This window comes from Suncus etruscus, chromosome 18 (assembly GCF_024139225.1).
Source record: "Suncus etruscus isolate mSunEtr1 chromosome 18, mSunEtr1.pri.cur, whole genome shotgun sequence".
NCBI classification, from domain to species: domain Eukaryota; kingdom Metazoa; phylum Chordata; class Mammalia; order Eulipotyphla; family Soricidae; genus Suncus; species Suncus etruscus.
In genome coordinates this window covers 50,979,856-50,991,867 of record NC_064865.1, presented here as the reverse complement: position 1 = coordinate 50,991,867, position 12,012 = coordinate 50,979,856, and the positions used below count along the sequence as shown (strand labels likewise).

Below are 12,012 nucleotides of genomic sequence, written 5' to 3'. Positions count from 1 at the left end.
AAACCATGAAAATTATGATCATATCGATATCAATATTGAAAGATGGGAAATAATGACTTCATCAAAAGTAACAAGAGTTCAAACATTCTATGGGACGAGGACAGGCAGAGGCTTCATCACAGAGAAAGAAACAAGAATATAGAGGACTTGTCGCCAAGTCACATGGTCTATAATGGCCAACTCGTGGGCTTTCCTTTGAAGAAAAGAAATCTAAAATTCAACATGATAGTCCCTGATTATGTGGAGTTATTAAAAGGCATCTGTGAGACAAATTTAGAATGCTATTTTATGAAGGTGGTAACGAATCATTTAAAATAGTTAATCCTGAGAATTTATTTATGATTTTATTTTCTACTTCTGGTGTTTTTTGGTTTGTTTCTGTTTTTGTTTTTGCAGTGCTAGGGCTCAAACCTGTGACCTTCAACAAGCAGGGTCTGTGCAACACTCAGCTTTTTTCCCTGACCCTTTATTTCTGATTGAGAAAAGAATTTTGTGTACAGAGGGCAGGAGAGTTCAACAAGCTAAGTGTACATATTTTGCATGTGAGACACTTGGTCTCAATTGAACTCCAGAAAGCCTGGTCCCCAAAGTATCTTTGGCAATGAACACAGAGTCAGGTGTAGCCCCTGAGTATTGCTGGATATGTCCCCCAAACCCAAACCTCACCCCAAATTTATATTATTGTGGGTCCATGATTATTTCCAACTTCTTCAGCTTGTAATACAGATAGCTAATGGACAAAAAAAAATGATGAGAAATTATTAAAATACGCCCTTCTTCTTTTCCAGTAAACACTGGAGAATACCTACTGAAGAAACACTTGGCTCTCACTAGGCATCTTCACAAAGATATGACTTTGGAGAATCTTAGCTTTGATGCTAAATAAGGCCCTGGACTAAGATGAAGGAGGTGCCTGCTTATTAATGCACAAACCCATGGTAACAAACAGGATTCAAGGTAATGAGTTTCATTAAGCCCATTTCAGACGACCTTTCTCTGATGCTCTCGTTTTTATCACTTCTTCTCTTTCCCAAGATGATTCAGCATAGGCATTTCCGACCTTTCTATCTCAGATTCCCTGAGATCAGCTGAGCTATAGCCTTTCGCCATCCTGCCAACAGGGGAGAGAAGACCCATGGTACCAAGTCCCCAGCAGAATTCTGTTCATATCCTAGGTGGACTTCTTCTGTGCTGAGGCTACAGAGACAGTCAACTGTAAACATGGAAAACATATCACAACCCAAGTACTGCCACAGTTCTCCAGTTAAAATGCTGCTATTGGTTAAGAGACATGAGGCAGGCTGGAATCATTCCCAAATTGTCTGCTCTGTAGTGTTGACTGAGAAGAAGCCTGCTGCAGAGTGTCCACTGGACTCTGAATGTTCATGAGCTGGGTAGAGTTTCCTGGGTTTGCAGTCGGATGAGTATGAACATCCCACTTCCAGAAGAAGTCAACTATTCCTGTATAAAATTAGGTGGCCGAAGCGCCAGAGTACAGCAGGCAGAGCACTTGCCTTGCATGCAGCCGATCCCGGTTTAATGCTCGGTACCACATTTTATTATTAGTAGATGAGTAGAAGTGATTTTTTGAGCACAAAGCCAGAAGTCAATCCCGAGCACTGCCAGGTATGGCCACCTCAACCCAAACAAAAGAAAGTCCTCAAATTGGGTGGCTGGAAATACTGACACCTCTTATTCTTAGGAAGAGATAATGCAAACAAATAAATAAGTCCTTATCTGAAAACTTTAACCATCAAATGAATTTCTTTTGTTGTGATACTTAACACCAACACTTGTCACAACCTGGTGCCACCTTTATTTTCTCATTAAAACACAGGTGATAAAATTAATATTTAAAGTGAGTTTTATTTTTCAAGTTGACACACATAAAAGAGATCTTCTAGTCATCACTTGAAATCAAAACTACACAGGATACATCACATTTTTGCTTTTTCCAATTTCAGTGAAATGATAACATAAAAGGAAAATGATTTCCAAAAGCAGCCACAGGTATCAGCTGTGAATGAATTTTATATTGCAAAAAAAAAAAAATCATCAGAGAGCCAGAGAGATGGTACAGCATGTAGGGTGCTTGCCCTGAAGGTGGCCAACCAGGGCTTGATCTCTGGTATCATAAACGGTCATCATAGTCCCACCAAGATTGATGCCTGAACACAGAGCCAGGAGAAAGCCCTAAGCGCCCCTGGATGTAGCCCCCAAACCAAACCAAACCAAAGCAAGCTCTAAAAAACATACAAAAAGCAAAAATACAAATCTAACCCTGCCTTTATACATAGAGTGATGCTTTACCAAGAGTACCAGATCCAGTCATACATGCCTTATCCACCGTACCCACTTCATGCCACAAAGCTTCTCCTAAGAGGGTGAAGCCTTGGAGGATCCAATCCCTCTGCAGGACCCCATCATTAGTAGTGGTAAAAACTCCATCCCCAGTTCCAATTCAGAGCCATAGCTATGCAGTTAACTAATTGCCCTGGTACTACCTCGATTTGAAAAGCCAAGCTACCATTTTTTTTTTTATTATCAGTGATTCTTGAGCCACAGTCACTGGTGCTCAGGGATTACTCCTGGCTCTGTGTGCAGGAATCACTCCTGGTAGGTTCAGGAGACAATAAGGGGTGCAGAGGATTGAAGTCAGGTTGGCAAGGCATAAAGCAAGTACCCTACCTACTGTCCTATCGTTATTGTTTTGGCCCCTAAGAAGTGGTGCAAATATTAAATTAATCCGAGGAGGAGCTCATCATTGTGGCTTTAAAATGGTTTCTTCGGCCCAGAGAAATAGTACAGCGGTGTTTGCCTTGTAAGCAGCCGATCCAGGACCTAAAGTGGTTGGTTCGAATCCCAGTGTCCCATATGGTCCCCTGTGCCTGCCAGGAGCTATTTCTGAACAGACAGCCAGGATTAACCCCTGAGCACTGCCGGGTGTGGCCCAAAAACCAAAAACAAACAAACAAACAAACAAAAATAAAATGGTTTCTTGCTTATGAGAAACCCTTCTCAAAACCAGTATGAAACAGTCACTATTTGGGGAGATAAGAATTGGAACTCCTTAAAAGTGTGCAGGGATCAATGCGACCATGTCATCTAAAACTTGCTCAGATTGTTTTAAAAAAAAGATAATGCTTTAATAGGATGCATTTTGGATTTTATTTTATTTTAGGGCCATGCCCAGTGATGCTCAGGAGTTAGTCTCAGGTCTGTCCTCAGGAATCACTCAGAGGACCACACGAAGTGCTGGGGTAGAACCCAGGTTGCCTACAATGCAAGGCAAACACCTCCCTTACCTGCTGTACTAGTGCTCCAGCCCAGATGCAGCTGTTAGGAAGGAAAAATCTAGGGTGGAAGTGATGGTGGGATAAAGCTGAATCTAATCAGGCCCTACCCCTCAGTGACAGAGTCTCTAACACAGAAGCTAATGAGTCTTGCAAGTTCCTGAGTGCCTGTTACCAGAAAGACTGATGGGAGGTCTTCAACAGAGGACCAGGCTTCCATTGCTTTAGATGGAGAAAATCTGGCCCATCCTCCTGGCTTGAGAGGAGGCCTTTGCATATAACAGCTGCTCAACATCTGTTAAACTGAGATGGAAGACAAAGTATTGCCACCTCTGAGCCCTTTGGGTGGTGAACCGGCACTTCCGGTGCTGCCCTATTGTGGCACCTTTATTGCTCAACTGGATTAACAGCTCTGCAGTGGGATCCCTGCTTCTAGATTCCGTCTCTCGGATCTCTTGCCCATAATGCATCTAGACAGAGATTGCCCCAATCCAACTCTGCTCAAGCCACGCGCCTCCACTTAAAATGCTTGGGAGGGCTCCTCGCTCCTCTAGGGAGAAAGTCACCTCCTGAAGCTTGCCTTTATTTTTTAAACGAGTGTACAGGAGGCCTCTATAATAAACATGCCATCATTTATCAACCACTTTCCTATTAAAAGGCATTTGGCTTGCTTCCAATCTTGGGCTCTTACCAACAATTCCTTTCTCTGTGGACACCCGGGAATACATTTCTTTACAACAGGAATTATGAGTTTGAAAGAGACGTTTTTCATTCCCCCATCAATGACGAAACTGTCTTCTGAAATGGCTTTATCAATGTATCCATGCAAGGGGATATTCTTTACTATACCCAATAACACAGTGTGTAAAAGTCAAGTAACACATGAAAAAATTTGGCCACATAGAAGGCGAGCCAAGAGTCTTGCAACCATTTTCCTATTTGCCTTTCACAGGTAGGCTAAATGCCTTTGTCCAGATTTTAATTTAGTTATAATAGTCACTAAATATTGTTCCAAGGTTATAACTTAACTTTATCCTATCTCTCACTCATTCTAACAACCTGCTTGTTTTTATAATTAAAATTATATTAACTCTATAGAATAATATAGAAAGGGAAACATTTCTTTAAATACCTTATTTAGAAATGGGCTATATTTCACAATTTAAAATTTTTACAATTTTAAAATATGTCTTTTATTCTTCACAAACCATCAATGTCTAGCTTAAAGCTCCTGTACACTTCTTGTAAAAGTTCTTCCCAAGTATAGGCTTTTGCTTCATCCCTGCTGTGAATCAGATCTTTTTATTTCTAGTCTATTACATTAAATTGTCTTTTGCTGTTAACTTTATTTTTTTTTATAGAATCTCTTAAGTGGATCATTCACAGCTGTCTTATTAGTTTTGCAGCTAATTCTTTGCATTTCCTTACAATAATTTACATACTTGCATTCCACTTTAGATTAAAATAAACATGAGACAGGAGACTATTTCACCTTTGCTTTTTTCTTTTTAGTTTTTGGGCCTTGCCCAGTGGTGTTCAGGGCTTACTCCTGACTCTGTGTTGCTTTCTTGGTGGGACTCAGGAACCATACATGGTGTTAGGGGCCAAACCCTGTGTGCAGAGTAAATGCCCTACCCACTAAACTATCTATCTGGCCCTTAGACAGTTCTTAGAGAAAGCAATTTGTCAATGTCCTATGCATAAATAACAGCTTTATTTTCTAATCTAAAATTGTTCCAGAAAAAAAAATCTAAAGAAAACAAGACATCACATTGAGTAAAAAAAAAAAACCCTTTGTATCAGAGGTTCATTACAGGAGAGCTACTGACACAAAACTGAAGAAATAATCAGCATATCTGAATGATTTATAAGCTAATGCTACCCATTCTACGTGGTTGCAGGCAGTCCGAAGGAACACTAATTTGTGAAACTAAACAACATAAAAACTGGCACGAAATGGAATTTTTTCAAATTGTGTTGACTCTGACACACACATACATATACACATACACAAATCTACAACACACAACATTAAAATAAATATTTTAGTATTGTAAAGTAAAACATACAAGTATAGCCCCCCACAAGGGAAACCACCAAAATGGTCATCTGGCTAACTCTGTATGGTGAGACTGATTGATCTCTGTGAGTGATTTCTTTTTAATTTTTTTATTTCTTTTTAATTTTTAAGGTATCTTCATTAAAATGATTATAATTTTATAAATATCTCACAAATAAAAGTGGATAATAAAAAAAAACATCAGAATTGCTACTCCCTGCATATTGAAGCTTGGTATATTGTTTCCACTTTCTATTTAGTATTAAGAGAGTGTAAGTCTATGGACAACTAAGTACAGCCCTGCAAGTTGACCGCCTACTCTACAGTCTGGCTGTCTTCTACCTACTAGCCCCATCAAGCTGCCTGACAGAACTGTTTTTATTGAGTACAGGGACCACCCCAAGGCGGGGCAGCTATCCTGAGCCTGTCCCATCCAGATTTACATATAATACAATATGTTTGGGGTGAAGCCAAGTTGTAAACAAACAAATACAAAGAAACCAAGGAGGAACTTTGTTTTAGGCAAAATAAGGTGAAACCCAACATGCTCAGGGGTTACTCATGGACTCTGTTCTCAGAAATCACTCCTGGCAGGTTTGCGGGACCTTACAGGAAGCTGGGAATGGAACCCAGGTCAGCTGTGTGCAAGCCAAACACCCTACCAGCTGCTACCAGATGTGCTATCGCTCCAGTCCAAGAAACCTAAAATAGCTCTGAAGTACATAGTATCTATAAAATGATAGAGTATGAGACAACTTACTGAGGCTGAACTAACTGACTCACAGTTGTTCATTTAATTTCTCTAAGAGCTAACTCAGGTCCTGAACCTGGACCTGGTGAAGGGTGTGTGTTTGCACACGCATGTTCATGCATACACACAAGTTTAGGCATGGAGAAGACAAAGTGGAGGACTTGACAGGTTTCTCTATAGTCCTCCTACATTATTAACCAGATTCGCTCATAGGGAGGAACCAATTTGTCGGAACTCATTACAGCTTTGAGGACTTTCCCATCACTTTTTTTTTATCAAGCTTTCAGAAAACTGTTACATTCATTGGAGGGGATTGACTGGCAATACAGATCCCCCTTCCAATCACATGGGTTTTCAGGTTTTCAGCAGGATCACGGGTGTGTGGTTCCTGTAAGATCTAGTCACTTTCTTTACTCCACAGCACACTGAGCTTTTTATGATGCCCCCCCTTTGCAGACTATCGCACTTGGTTCTTCCTGGGGGCTCCTTTCATCCTTGTCAGGCAGTTCCTTTGTCTACATGAACCATCTCTCCCTCACCTCTCCCATAAATGTTCACAGATCTTCACTGACCCAGAACTGTATCTCATGACCCAAGATTTTCATCCACATTAAATCTACTCCTGCCTTGGGCAAAAAAGAAAAAAAAAAAGGATATTACATAGACATGCTAAGAGAAAAGGGTGAGAAAGGTGGGAAAGAGAGGGAAAAAAGGAGAGAAAGAATGATAAAGAGGAATAAAAATCAAGAGATTTATTTATAAAACCTACTGTTGATTTTGGGATAACAGTGTCTATGTATTAGCTAGAAAAAAATCTAAAACTGGGCTCATTTGGGGGGGGGTACGGGAACTCTAGTTCATGAAAAAGAATTTCTAAAGCTCTTCAAAATCATACAAATAGTTGGAATCATCCCTGAAGCCCTTAGAAACAGAGAGTAATGCCTTTAATTTTGAAATTGCCCTTATAAACTTCCTAATTATGGTACGCTACTTTCTAATTTGTAGGACAAAAGTTTTGGTTCCAAGGAAATGCATGATGACATGCAAACTTTTTCTGTCCTTCGTTACACACAAAAATGTTTTCTCTCATGAATAGCTGTGTCAGCTAAAGTAGCAAAGACACTTCCCAGTAGTGGAAGAAAATGAATGTTGGTAGCATCCATATGTTACTTATAGAGCATCTGCTCAAAGGAGGGGCCTTTCCATGAGCGGATGACACTGTAGGACCCTGATAATGATTACATCTTGTTTGAAATCTCTACTGTCAAGCAGTAGAGAGACAGAAAACATGGATGGAGGTGCTCGAACATCTGGACGATGTTCTTCCTGGATTCTGAACCTTACCAGGAGAAGCTTAGTTCACTTGTCTCTCAAGTATCTGTCACCTTCCCAGAGAATACTGAAGGACTTGATTTAATTTTCTACATTTGTACTCAAGTCACCTCTGAGTAGGGTCTCGGCAGGGCATTGACATCTGGGCTGCATATAGGAGAGCCCCAGTGTGGAAACAGCCTTGTCGCTGCTTCCTGGTGACTTTGAAGCTGTGTAACGCTGCGGAGCTGTTTGTGAGCAGCTGCCCTTCCTTGGATGGCCTGTTGAGGAGGGACTTATCAGCTCACAACAGTTTCAAAGCTGTAGACATTTGTAGTATGAGGTGAAAGAAGGCCTTGGAGGTGCGAACATATGTTCTGACCTCACCCACCCATCTTCTTGAAGGGTACAGGCTCAAAATCTTTCAAGAAATGAGCTAAGATGGAATCGCTGACCATTATGATTGACTTCACTGGCAATGAAGCCTGTCAGGTTCGGACTTGTCAACTGGCCATTCATGCAGAATGAATGTACTAAAAGTCTGGTCACTTCATCAGCTTGGCGGCTAACATCTGAGGATGGAGGGTCTTCTAAGCAGGTTAAAAGAACTGGAAACAGGGACCCTTGCTCTTCCTGTGAGTGTGCTTCTGTGGATATTTTATACAATTATGGTCACAACAAGATCGCAAAATTCTGGTGACATAAAAAAAGTGATGGCAATTGGGTGGCTATTCCTAGGTAAGCTCTTGGTGTCAAAGGTCAACGAGCTAGAGTCTTTGTTCTTGAGCTAATGAAATATTTCCTGGGTATTTTTTAAATAGGATTTTCAGGGCTCCTATGAATCAGGCATGATCCCTTCCAGTGGCACATTCATTAGAAGCAATTAAGACAATCAGCTGCATTAGTATCAGTGGTGCAAATATTTCCTAAAGAAAAAGCAGCTCAAAACTGAAAATTGTGGAGCATCACTGCCCAAACACCTCCCTTGGCTCCAAAGTACCAGGGACATGAAATCTAGGTTCCCAAGAACGACAGGATAAACAACAACCTAAAATAACTCCTGCTGGGTGGACGGCTGAGCAAGGTGCTTATGGCTGCATTTCTGAGTCCACATCACTCTCGCCTACATTATCACATTTGTTCCTCATGACCATTGTTTGAAGGACCATTATCTCCAGAACACCGAAAAAGAAAACTGAGGTTCCCAGAGGTTAAGTGGCAATTCTCAATCAGCCCGATGGTGAGTGGAAGAGCCTCGTTCATTCGCCCTCATCAACACGAAGCACCCAGGCTGCTAAAAATAGAGGATCAGGAGCAACATGTGAGACCCAAAGTGGACACAGATGCATGGAGTAGCTTCTCCTTCATCAGGGTTTGTTCCTTTCTTTTTTTAAAAAAAAATAGCCTTATTACAAAGAACTCAGAGGAGGTCTGAAATTTACCCTTTCAACAAGGCGTTTCCTCTTTGTCCTCCCTCTTGGATATGTTCTCTTTTGAGAACCAAGCCTTTATATGTCTATATCTAGGTTGTTTAACAGCTGAAATCTGAGGCCAGAAATCTGTACTAAAATTTGAGTTGGTTTGGTGACCAGCCAATGAACCAATGAACTTGGTCCAGGAAGATGAAAGCCACTTGCAAGGGTAGTATGCTCAGGTTGTTCCATCTTCTCCTGCAGGCCCACAGGATATATCCCATGATCTGATAGATTTTATGTGATTTTATGTGACTCTCATCCCATCTTTCCATTTGCAACCTTAAAATGGGTAGGTGGATTTTCTCTGCAAAGTTCAAATTTAATCATTTGAAACCTTTTGATGGGTCCTCAATACTTAGAGCAAAAGACTAAACCCTACTTACTTATGCATTTTTTTTAACGAGTGATTCCTTCTTTGGAGTCAATGTTGAACAACTACCCAGAGCTCATGGGTTCTCAGACATCATTAATCTACATTTAACCCCTTTCTTCATCCAATGATCAGGTCAACTCCTGTCCATGAGACAAACTAATTCTGTGCTAGGTAGTGTTCTAAGTGATTGACATAAGTAATGTGTCACTTGAATGCACAACACTCACAAAACCTAGAAGTAAGGATAGCTTTCCCTTTCCATTCAGTGACGAGAATCCATCAGCAGAAGCTAATGTAGTTTGTTAAAACCTTTGTCAGGAGGCAAACTGATATGCACGGTACCCTTCAGTAATAATGCTGCAAACTACCGTGTCTAAATGAAAAAAGTGAGAATGAGAATGAGAAAAGGGAAAGAGAAGAAAAATGTCTGCCACAGAGTGGAGTCATTGGTAGAGTAGAAGGAGGGATAAGGAAACTGGGGATACTGGTGGAGGAAAATAAATACTGGTGAAGGGATGGATATTGGACATTGTATGAAAGACAATCATGAAGAAGTGTGTAACTGTATCTCACAGTGATTTAATTAAAATTTTTTTTCAAAATAAATAAAACCTTCCAAGGAAAAACGTTCTTAAAAGATTTAGTTTATCAAAAATAAGTAAGTAAAAATAAATCTGTTTCCATTATCCCTAGATACTTTAATTTTTCTTTTGGTTTTGGGGCCATATCTAGTGGTACTCAGGGCTTAATCTTGGCAAGGCTGGCATATCTTAGGGATATTGTCAGGGATTGAAGAAGTGGTCAGTGTGTGCAAGGCAGCTGCCTATAACCCCTGTATCACCCTCTATAACCCCCCCTTTGGAGGGGGATTCCTTCCAGTCTGACATTAAAAGTCACAACACTATATGTCTTTTTTATGGATAACAAAATAGTCGACACTGAGATCTTGCAAGTAGGGCAATGAAGAAGCTGGCAAAACAGACTTCCAGAGTGAAGTGATGGCTCAGATATTCTTAGAAGTGTCTGCTAACATGAATAAACACAAAGTGGAGGGACTGGAATGTGGCTGAAATTATATTTGCATGGAGGTCAGCTAATCTGCTTTCAGGCTTTAGTGCTGGAGGAAGCTTGTACCACTTGAAGAGACACTTGGGAAAAGAGCGAATCACAACACTCACAAATCAACTCAGAACCTCAAATTAGAACCTCCAACCAGAACATTTACAGATATTATCCTCTGACCAATAGAAGGTTCTTCTGATGGTCCCACATCAATGTGTGTTGAAGAGATAGCATGGGATTAAGATATTTGCATCCCCCACAAACCTGATTCAAATCTATATACAGTTCCATGAGAACTGCTGGGAGTTACTCTTGAGCACAGAGCCAGGCATAGCCCTGAGCACTGCCAGATATGTCCCCCAACAAAACTCACATTGGTATAAAATGCAAAGATGTGCAATTATTGTGGAGAGAGAAAGAGACAGATAGACAGACAGACAGATTGATAGAGAGGCTAGTGATCTAGTATAGGTTGCTGTATTGCTGAGGGTGTGAAGTGGAGCAGATTATTAACAAGATTCCAAGAAGGTGGTCAGGTAGAGTCCAAATCAACCTATTCATTGGCAACCATCTCAAGTGACATGTGAAATTCACACAGGCCTCAAGACATGCCACTATGATAAGTGGATGAATTTAAGCGGAGGCCATTCAAGACCAGGAGACACTTTAACCACTCCTTTAACTCAATAGAAGGACTAGTTTTTGCTCCCTCTTGTTGCCACAAATGAACTATTTATATTTTTAAATTTATTATTATTTTTTAAGTTTGGGGCCACATCTAATGGTACTCAGAGATCACTCCTGGCAATGCTGGGGATATGAAGTACTGGGGATAGAACTTGGGTCAGCTAATTGAGGCAAGTGCCTCAATTCTGGTACTTCCTCTCCAGCCTGTCAAAATAACTTTTTTGTTATTATTTTCTTTTGGGGCTATACCTGGAGGTGCACAGAGATTGCTTTTGGTTCTGGACTGAGGGATCACTTTTGGTAGAAGAGGGGCCTATATGAGATACTGGGACCAAACTAATCATTACTGCATAGCAAATATTGAATTGCTGGTCTTCCTCTTCTTTCCTTGAAGCCCCAGATTACAACCAATTCCTTAGCTCAGCATTTAGACCCATTTTGATTGATGGCCTTGGGAATCTATTTATTTGTAGATTCCCTAAAGTATATAAACTTTATTTATTCCCATAGACTTTGCTCTGATGTTAATATGCTTGAATGGGGAGACTGAGGCCCCTGACCCTAAGACCCCTCCTCTTTGACAAGTGACTGTGTCACCCAGCAGAGCCCTGTAAGGAGTGGAGAGATAGTGATATGGGCCAACTGGTTGTTTACTACACAGGCATGATTACAAGGCCAAAGTCTGAAGACTGAGGTTTTAAGATGGTAACCATTCTCCAGGCAAGAGAGAACCACGTTGGTGGCTTTGAAATGGTTTCAGGTATGATAATAGCAAAGAACTTTTCTCGGGCCCAGAGAGATAGCACAGCGGCGTTTGCCTTGCAAGCAGCTGATCCAGGACCAAAGGTGGTTGGTTTGAATCCCGGTGTCCCATATGGTCCCCCGGGCCTGCCAGGAGCTATTTCTGAGCAGACAGCCAGGAGTGACCCCTGAGCACTGCCGGGTGTGGCCCAAAAAACCAAAAAAATAAAATAAAATAAAATAACTTTTCTCTTTTTTTT

General features: G+C 40.9%; 1 protein-coding gene across 1 annotated transcript in view; it reads right to left on the bottom strand.

The window, feature by feature from the left end:
* Positions 1-12,012, bottom strand: part of CDKAL1 (CDK5 regulatory subunit associated protein 1 like 1) — a 674,860-nt gene that overhangs the window by 43,076 nt on the left and 619,772 nt on the right. The window lies entirely within an intron of this gene.